This window comes from Macaca mulatta, chromosome 7, assembly GCF_049350105.2.
Source record: "Macaca mulatta isolate MMU2019108-1 chromosome 7, T2T-MMU8v2.0, whole genome shotgun sequence".
Taxonomy (NCBI): Eukaryota; Metazoa; Chordata; class Mammalia; order Primates; family Cercopithecidae; genus Macaca; species Macaca mulatta.
Window position 1 is genome coordinate 115,082,021 of NC_133412.1, and position 9,311 is coordinate 115,091,331.

Here is a 9,311-nt window from a genome sequence, read left to right on the forward strand (position 1 = left end):
CTTTTTTTTAATGTTTATGAGGAAGAGTGGGCGCAGACTATGATTCTTAAGGTTTGTGAGAATCAATTGTTTTTATGAGATATTTAATTCTTATATTAAGAAGATTAACAGAACATAGGTGTATACCCATAACTAAATAAAATTAATAATCATTCACAAATAGAGTTCTATAAAAACAGAAAGTTCTACAAAAAGTGGCATAATTATATTTTAAAAGTAAGCAGGAGCAATTTGTTTTAGCTGAAAATATTATAAAGTACAGGAATGCGCTAATCTATGATAACAAGTCTCAATGCTAATGTTAATGGACATAGACTGGAAACCATTTAAATCATTCCTGTTACTCAACGTTCTTGGGTAATTTTGGAAGTAATCTAGCTGCTAAAAATATGTAAGTATAAATACATACTTCTTATGACACATCTAATTCATAGTATATTGTAAAGCACAACAAACACAAGAATTTCAAATAAAAGTGTGTTGATTGCAATAGAGTTATAGCGTAATGAGGTGTGGAAGTAGACTGCAAACTGTAAGTTACTCTTTTGAAAATCTAAAATCATGATTTTTAAAATTTTGAATAATCTGTAGAACTAAAGGGTTCTAATATTTCTAACAATTTGTAGAAATAAAGTTCTGTTACGTTGAAAGGAATAATACATGGAAATAAATCTCAAATAACTTTTCCTTTTTATTTTATGTATAATTTTGTAGCTCACCAGCTAGTTTTTGAACAAGTTTTAATTGTCAGTTACACCCCAAAATATTCCTTTTCATATATATGAAATGTTTTAGGGCTTTTTTTATTTTTTCTAAAATGTACTCATAAACTCAGGTTATTTCTTCAATCACTCTGTTGTACTTGTTCCAGAAAATTATTCAAGTTTTATTTCTTTCCTTTTCTATTTCCAAAATATATTCATACATACATTTTATAGATCTAATAATTAATTATTATGTGCACTTTTGTGTATTGAGTCACATGAAATTATTGAAAATGCAAATGAGATGCAATTTTTTGTGTACAAGAGTAAAAGTAAAAAAGTAGAAGTATAGCACCAAGTAAAAGTCCCCAGCACCTGATTGTTTCATTTAATATAAAATTACTATATATAGGGAGGCTATCTACACTAATTTTTTTAAAGATTTTACTTTGGAAAATATATAACATAAAATTTGACATTGTAACCATTTTAACTGTACAAGCTAACAGTGTTAATTACATTTACAATATTGTGCAGTCATCACCCTCTGTTTTAAATATTTCTTAAAAAGCACTTAAAGATTTTTGTATGACCCAAACACAAACTCTGTACCCATGTAGCAAATAATACTCATTCCTCCTCTCTCTCTGTCTCTAATAGACTCTGATCTACCTTTTCTCTACAATATACCTATTCTAGATATTTCATGTAAGTGGAATCATAAAATATTTGCCCTCTGATGTCTAATTTATTCCACTTATTACAATGTTTCCAAGGCTCACCCATGTTGAAGTGCACCTCAGATATTCACCTCCTCTTATGGTATAATAATATTTTGTGTATCGTATTTTGTTTATCTTTGTTTATCGTATTATTTGTCTTTTGATGAACACTTTTGTTATTTCCACCTCTGGGCACTGTGAATAATGCTGCAGTTCTGCATGGAACATCAGTGTACAGCTATCTGTTTGAGTCTGTGTGTTTTCAATTCTTCTGGTTATATATATAGCAGTGGAATTGCTAGGTCATATGATAGTTTTAATTTTGAGTTTTTTGTTACTTTTTTTGAGGAAGTGTCAGTGTGTTTTCTACCATAGCTACACCTTTTTAGATTTCTTCCACTAATTTTTGAGGGTGTTAGGGTTTCAGTTTCTCCCAAGTTTTAAATTTTTTATGATTTGGGTTTGATTTGCATTTTCCTAATAATGAATGATACTGAGCATTATTTCATATGCGTATTGATCATTTGTATATGTTCTAAGAAATGTCTACTCAACATTTTTACCCATTTTAAAATTGTGTTGACTTTTGGTAGTTGTTTGTATATTCAGGAGACTAGTCCTTTATCAGACGTATAATTAGCAAATATTTTTCCCATTTTGTAGATTGTCTTTTTTACATTCTTAATAATATACTTTGATGATTTTTTAAAAATTTTTATGTGTCTGATTGTATTTTTTTTTCTTTTGTTTCTTGTGTTTTTGATGTCATTTTAAGAACCTGTTTCCCAATTCAAGCTCATGAAGATTGACCCCTGTGTTTTCCTCTAAGGGCTGTACAGTTTAAGTGCACAAGCCAATGGTGATTATTTTTAGGTGATTGATTTGTTTAGAGTAAATTTTTGTAGATAGTGTGAGGTAGAGGTCCAACTTCGTTTTTTTGGATGTGGATATCCAGTTGTCTCAGCATCATCATGATGAGTATGATGTAAGCTGTAGAGTTTTCATAAATAAGCTTTGTCATGTTAAGGAAGTTCCCTTTCATTGTGGTTTTCTAGTGTTTTTATCAGGAAGGGGGTTGGATTTTATCAAATGCCTTTTTGATTTGATTTATCATATGTGCTTTGTTGCCCTTTATTATATTGTGTTGTATTGTTTTCATTGATTTTTGATCTATAATTACCATAGCATTCTTGGGATGAATCTTACATGGTCATTGTGTATTAGCCTTTCACTATACTGTTGCACCTCTTTTGCTAGTATTCTGTTGTGGATTTGTATATATATAGCTTTTTCATTTAATATATATATATAATATATAATGTATAATATATACACATACCTATATAATGACTATTGGCACAGTTTTTTATATATATATAATATATATAAAATACATATTGGTGCAGTTTTATTTTCTTGTGATGTCTTTATCTACCTTTGGTATCAGGACTATTTTGGTTCCATAGAATGGGTTAAGAACTGTTTCCTCTCTTCTGTTTATTTTCTTAAATTGTCTGAGAAGAATTGATAGAATTATCTTTAAGAGTTTGGTAGAATTCCCCAGTGAAGCCATCTGGCCCTGGCATGTCTTTTTTCAAAGGTTTTGGATTAGTGATTCAATGTATTTGTTGTTATAGTCGTGCTGATATTTTCTATTTTCTCTTGAGTCAGGCAATTTTTGTGTTTCTAAGAATTTCTGAATTTCATGTAGGCTATCTATCTTACTAGTTTAACATTTTCTTATAATTCTTTTGGTTTCTTTAAGGTCAGTTCTATTGATTACTGATTGTGGTGTACTGAAGTCTTCAACCATTGTTGTAGAATTGTCTGTTTTTACCTTCGATTATGTCAATGTTTGCTCATTTTGAGGGGCCTTTATTTGTTGTTGTATATAAGTTTACAATTGTTATAGTTCTTGATGAAGTGACCCTTTTATGTTTTTATGTTTTTGGACACAATATTTGTGTCCAGCATATTGTTGGGTGATTTTTCTTACCAATTCTACCAATCTCTGGGTTTTTTGTTTGTTTATTTGTTTGCTCTTGAAAAGATTCCACACAATATTGTTTATATTTGGCATTTTCCCACATGGTCATATTCTCTTTGGTGAAAACTAGAAGGACTTGGTCTTCCATTCTCTGGTCAACTATAAGATGTCTTGGGATAGAGTACTCAGTGCATTGATATCAATGAGCAACCTCAGAAACCCTGAAAGAGGAAAAACAAAAAAACAGTGACATATCCAGGACCTCCACTTTGAAGAGACATTGACTACCAGTAGAGTTTATGTAATCACCAAATTATGAAAAAAATTCTTTTCAGTTAGGACTTTTCAGTAAGTTATAACTTCTATTATTGCAGCTATCAGTAAGCAGTACAGAGAAACATTAATAGTGTTGAGATTCAAAACTCAAATTTTACATTTATGTTCAAATATAAAATATTAACTAGATATTTTACATTCTGTTTTCATGTTGTCTTCAATCTTTGTTTCTCTGATTAGGGAATTTAATTAATTTACATTTGAAATAATTACTGGTAAGGAAATATTTACTTCTCTCGTTTTGCTATGTGTTTTCTTGTATGTCTTATGCCTTGTTTGTCCCTCATTTCCTTCCTTATTGCCTTCTTTTGTAGTTAGTTAATTTTTGATGATAAATCATTTTTACTCTCTTTATTTCTTCCATGTATATTCTATGAATATTTTCTTTGTGTTTATGATGGGAACTATATTTATCATACTAAATGCATAACAACATAATTTGAATTGACAATGATTAAAATTCTATATCATACAAAATTTCTACTCCTAAATGGTATAATCCTTCATTCTATGTTATCATCAAAAGCTACAGCTTCATACCTTGTGCATCCAATAACATAAATTTATAAATATTTGTATGCATTTCTGTTTTACACATTTTTAAAGAAATACAAAATAGAGTGACAAAGCAAAAATAAAGTAATGCTAGTTTTTTATAGTTCTGTGTATTTACCTTTACTAAGACCTTTACTTACATGATTTTGAAATGCTGTAAACTGTCCTTTCATTTCGGTTGGAAGGATTCTCTTTAGCTTTTCCTCTAGGCCAGATCTGATGGTAACACAGTCTTTCATCCTTTTTTTTTTTTTTAAATCTGAGAATTTCTGAATACCTCTCTTAATTTTATCTACAATCTTGCTGGATATAGAATTTTTGGTTGCCTTTTTTTTAATCAAATAAGATTATTTTATAATAAAAGAGTTCCAACATTTTATGCTATTCCCTTGCCTTCTTACCACCATAGTTTCTGATTACATTTGGCCTATGAATCTTATTGCAGATCCCTTCTTAGTGGTAAGTTTCTTCTCTCTTGTTGCTTTCAGTATCCTCTCTTTGCTTTTGTTTTTCAGTGTGTGAAATGTGTCTGAATGTATAATTAAATTTTCCACCTTGAAGTTTGTTGAGCTTTTTAGACTTGTAGATTCTTGTATTTCATTAAAGTTGGTAAGTTTGAAAAGTTGAATATTCTTTAAGTATTATTTCAACCCCATTTTCTCTATTTTCTCTGGGACTTAGATGATGCATATGTTAATCCACTTGATGGTTTTCTAGGGGGCCTTTACATTCTGTTCACTTTTCCTATTTCTTTTTCTTTTTCAAACTCAGTAACTTCACCTGTCGTATGTTTAAGTCCACGCTGTTTTTCCTTTGCCTGATCAAATCTGTTGTTGAACAACTCTAGTGATTTTTTATTTCAGTTAGTATAATTTTACTTCAATAACTTTTGTTGTATTCTCTATTATAATTTCTGTTTTTACTGATATCATAATTTTTTCGTAAATCCTTTTTTCTGTTTTTGTTTCTTCTAGTTCTCTGTGTTTTCCCTTAGCTTTTTAAACATATTTAAACAGGTATTTAAAAAATTTTTCCAGTATGTGTTATGCCTGACTTCCTCTGATACGGTTTATTTCCATTTATTTTTTTTCCTTTTTACTCATTCCTATTACTTTATATGTCTTGTGGGTTTTTGTTGAAAATTGGACATTTACATATCATAATACAGTGACTCTGGAAATCAAACTCTATTCCTTCTCTAAGGTTTGCTATGTTTTCAATTGTTGAAGTCTGTGCTAGTCTATTTGTTTAGTTACTTTTGCAAACTATTTTTTGCCAAGACTTTTTGCTTGTTTTTTTGTTTGTTTGTTTGTTTGGTTTTTTGTGACCATTAAATTATCTGTTCATTCAGCTAATGTCTGACTAATGTTTTGACAGATATTTCCTTGACCTCTAGGAGCTAAAATAAAGATAAAGCAAAACAAAAGTACAAAACACAGCAAATAAAATATTAGAAAATAATTACAAAAGAAAAAACTTTAGTATTTGGAGATTGTCTCTGTGCTGTGGCACTTTCATCATTTAGCCAGACTTGCACTGAGCCTAAGCATCAGCTCAGGGTGGAAATACAGAGTTTCTCTGTTCATTTATTAACATGTGTCTTGCCTTGGTCATGTGCTTGGCTTTATAAATCCCCCTGTATATACAAGTGCTTTTGAATATTCTGATTTTCCAAAGAATTTCTTCCTATATCTTAAGCAGTCTATTTTATGTCACAACTGTAATCTTTTACCTCAAACATCTGTTTGTCTGCCTTACTCATTTTTGAGCAATACCCAATTCTTTAGCCTGAGATCCAAAACAGTGATGACTGCTTTTCACGATTTCTTCAGGTAGTCCCCAGACACAATAGAACAGACATAAACAATAATTTGTGAATAAGGTCCATTTGACTTTCTTCAGAGTCAAGGACCAGGATTCTGAACTGGGTACACAGGGTGCTACTGCTTTAAGACTGCTGTTATGCTGGTGAAAGATTGGACAAGGCAAGTAAAAATGCTGCAAACACCTTTCTACCATCTTAAGTTGCAATTTTCTTAATTTAGCATTCATTTGGTTGAGGTAAATCTCTGACTATTTATCAGAGTTCTGTCAAAGTTGGTTCTGACAATTTCTATGGGATAACAAGAGCTTGGCACTGCCTACTCTACTGATAACATTCTATATGGTTCTTGTTTTCTCTTGATAAGTATCTTGGTAACGGAAGGAAGAAACATTTTGGTCATGATGTGAACAAGGATGTTTATAGAATTTTAGAATGTTTTCATTTTAAAATGTTTTCAATATCACAAATCTGATTGTCATAATTGTTAAGTGAATGAATTTACTTTGAGTTCACTAGCCTTATTCTTTAGGTGATTTGTCCCACGTGTTTCACTTACTTCCTACCCAAACTATCAATGGCTCCTCTTTTATTTTTTAGTGACCCTGATTTTTTATTTCTCTTTTTACATTTAAAATTCAGTTCCAGGACTTAATGTCTATCACTTACCTTTGTCTCCTTAACTAACCCATATACCAGCCTCTCTATAATTAGTGTATTACTAACTTCTGGAAACTTACTCCCACAAAGCAGAATTCCAAAATGTCACTTAATCGAATTACCAGTAAATACATTTTTCTCTATCTAGGTTAATAATCATTGTTTATTTTCCCCTATGATGACAGTGGCCCTTTGATGACTAAAAATTAAAAATGACCACAAAAAAATTAAACTTCAATCCTCTGCAAAAGAATGCATTATTTATCTATATGCATAAATTATTCACAAACTTTGGTAAAATAGCTTATATGTGAATTCATGTGCAAGTCAACAATTAATACTCTATGTTGTTACAGCGTACATGCAGGTCAATAGGGACTCACCAAGTATCTATGGATACATTACTTTAAACTGTTTTTTGTTTGTTTGGTTGGTTTTAAGGAAAAGGAGCATTGGGTGTGTCTGTTATGACATAAAATAGCATTTCATAAGTCTTAGAGCATTTAAGACATGCAAAGTTCTAGAAAAAATGAAAGCAATAGAGTGGATCAGAATTATTTTTCCAGATCAAGTTAATAAAGTTGGTGCATTAAAAGTCTTAATTTATCACATTTAACAATTTAGACATAAAACATTTAACTAAATACATTTAGAAACATTTTTGAATCATTTTTTGAATGAATTTTTGAGTGGAGTGGCTTAAAAAATGTCCTCAAGAATCTCCAGTGCCTAAAAGCTGTTTATTGTATTTTTAAATGGAATATTTCAGAATTTAAGACTTCTTTTATCAAACATTTTCAATTCTGTAACTATTTGTTAAGCATTTAATATGGCCTGGGTATGATACTCTTTATTGTGAATACAGAGATAATAGACCAAAGACCTCCCAAATGTTGATATCTATATGGTATTTAAATGTGTGAACCCATATATTTACATAAGAATTAATATTATTATGTCATTTAGGACCACAACTCTTTGGAAACAGAGTACAGATCAACCCAATGGCCACTGATCAAGAAAGATGAAAAAACGTTTATACATTGGTGCTGCTTAAAACGAGTAAGGTTTAATAAAATCCTCAAATCATAATTCTAATTATGGAAACACAAGATTCTACATTTGCGTTTTGAATCCACTCTTAGTATTTTACCACATCAACTCAAACTACTTTTCCTGAGCTCTATACTCCATGTACCCTTGTGTTATTTATAGTAATATGTATCTTCATCTCCTTAAAATTCCTTTGATATCAGGCATTATTTTTTTTCCTTTTTTTAAAATTATACTTTAAGTTCTGGGGTACATGCGCACAACGTGCAGGTTTGTTACATAGGTATACATGTGCCATGTTGGTTTGCTGCACCCATCAACTCGTCATTTACATTAGGTATTTCTCCTAATGTTACCCCTCCCCCAGCCCCCCACCCCCTGACTGGCCCCAGTGTGTGATATTCCCTGCCCCATGTCCATGTCTTCTCATTGTTCACCTCCCACCTATGAGTGAGAACATGCAGTGTTTGGTTTTCTGTCCTTGTGATAGTTTGCTTAGAATGATGGTTTCCAGCTTCATCCATGTCCTTGCAAAGGACATGAACTCATCCTTTTTTATGGCTGCATAGTATTCCATGGCATATACATGCCATATTTTCTTTTTTTTTTTTTTTTTGGTTTTGCTTTTATTATTATTATACTTAAGTTCTAGGGTACATGTGCATAACGTGCAGGTTTGTTACATATGTATACAAGTGCCATGTTGGTGTGCTGCACTCATTAACTCGTCATTTACATTAGGTATATCTCCTAATGCTATCCCTCCCCCTTTCCCCCTCCCAACAATAGGCCCCGGTGTGTGATGTTCCCCTTCCTGTGTCCAAGTGTCCAAGTGATCTCATTGTTCAATTCCCAATTACGACTGAGAACATGCGGTGTTTGGTTTTCTGTTCTTGCGATAGTCTGCTGAGAATGATGGTTTCCAGCTGCATCCATGTCCCTACAAAGGACACGAACTCATCCGTTTTTATGGCTGCATAGTATTCCATGGTGTATATATGCCACATTTTCTTAATCCAGTGCCATATTTTCTTAATCTAGTCTATCACTGTTGGACATTTGGTTGGTTCCAAATCTTTGCTATTGTGAACAATAAACATATGTGTGCATGTGTCTTTATCATAGAGTGATTTATAATCCTCTGGGTATATATCCAGCAACGAGATCACTGGGTCAAATGGTATTTCTAGTTCTAGATCCTTGAGGAATTGCCACACTGTCTTCCACAATGGTTGAACTAATTTATACTCCCACCAATAGTGTAAAAGCATTCCTATTTCTCCACATTCTCTCCAGTATCTGCTGTTTCCTGATTTTTAATGATTGCCATTCTAACTAGCAGAAACACACCAATTCTTGTTGCAATCTTAAATAAAATTGCCTGTGTACCTAGGAAAAAAAAAAAAAGAAATACAACACCAGCCACATGTGCTACATTTACATTTTCTTTTTTTTTCTTTTTTTAATTAAGT